At 35.1% G+C, this 1,227-nt stretch overlaps 1 long non-coding RNA gene across 1 annotated transcript in view; it reads left to right on the forward strand.

Moving 5' to 3' along the window:
- The first annotated feature begins 231 nt into the window (after positions 1-231).
- Positions 232-1,227, forward strand: part of LOC116702108 (uncharacterized) — a 23,882-nt gene continuing 22,886 nt past the window's right edge. The window contains exon 1 of the long non-coding RNA XR_004335054.1: positions 232-311. This is a non-coding gene — a long non-coding RNA (uncharacterized LOC116702108). The remainder of the gene's footprint in view (positions 312-1,227) is intronic.

A 1,227-nucleotide genomic window follows, 5' to 3' on the forward strand; every position in this document is an offset into this window, starting at 1 on the left:
CACAGGAGCTGCATCTCATGTCCAGGATGTGATTTGTGAAAATAGCGGGGGGGGGGGGATGCAATAATTAAATCCCCCTTACAATATCATAGATATAGTGCCACTCAACCGGCCATGTCAAAACCATTTTTATGAACTTCAGTATCCAATGGAAAATAATCTCAAGATGAAATGGCACAATGTGGTACAACATGACTTTCAGAGCTTCCAAGCCGGAGAGCAAAATTCACTTTCACCCAGGAAACGCTTGTTCATTACCTGGGAGTGTTTTAACCACCATCTTCTTCCAAAACTTAACTAGTCGTTTTGATGTCTAATCCTAACCCTTGTGTTGTCTTCACTTTCGGGACCCTCTCGTATCCCTCGGGTCAAATTGACCCATGACTTTTTTAATAACAAATAACAACAAATTTAATAACAAATTTTGCTTCATAATCTATTAACAAATATTGTCTTTATCTCAATTTCAAACACTTGAGATAACATATATGTTTAAGGAATGCAATCAGTCTCTACTTGAACACAATTAAAAATGGAAGTGTGATTTTGTTTTTTTGCCCTAAGGTCATAATTCATGTTAAAAATCCACCATGGAAAAAACATAAGTGGTCATATCCAGAATAATTTTCTGAATTGAGTCAGGAATACATGTTTATCACAGAAAATAAGGTAAGGCCATTGGTTTCCAGGTAGAAAGAAATTTTACTTGTACCATTTTTCGTCTTGTAAAAATTTGAAATGGGTCAATTTGACCCGAATACATTATAAGGGTAAAGTGTCATTTCCACCTATTGGCGGCTAAACAACTGACGGCGGTAGCCGGCGTCCCGGAGCTCTGTAGCGGCTAAATCCAACCAGCAACTGCTACTGGATTATATCGTCCCATTACACTATGGACTGGTCAGACTCTAGTTAGTTTAAATAGAATGCCTTTATTGTCATTATACACAAAGTACCGGACTTGTGCAACGAGATTAAAGCAATCCCTTTGCAGTGTTGACACAAAAAAATATAAGAATATAACATATAAAATAAACAGTATAAAATATCAAAAATATAAAGTCAAAGAATAAAGGTAGTGACTGTCTAGTGTAGTGACAAAAAAATATAAGAATTAACAGTATAAATATCAAAAATATAAAGTCAAAGATATAAAGTGTAGTGACTGTCAAGTATACATATATAAATCAGCTTGAGTAAGGATAGGTAAGTGTTAACACTCAATAA

Source organism: Etheostoma spectabile, chromosome 2 (genome assembly GCF_008692095.1).
Source record: "Etheostoma spectabile isolate EspeVRDwgs_2016 chromosome 2, UIUC_Espe_1.0, whole genome shotgun sequence".
Classification (NCBI taxonomy): Eukaryota; Metazoa; Chordata; class Actinopteri; order Perciformes; family Percidae; genus Etheostoma; species Etheostoma spectabile.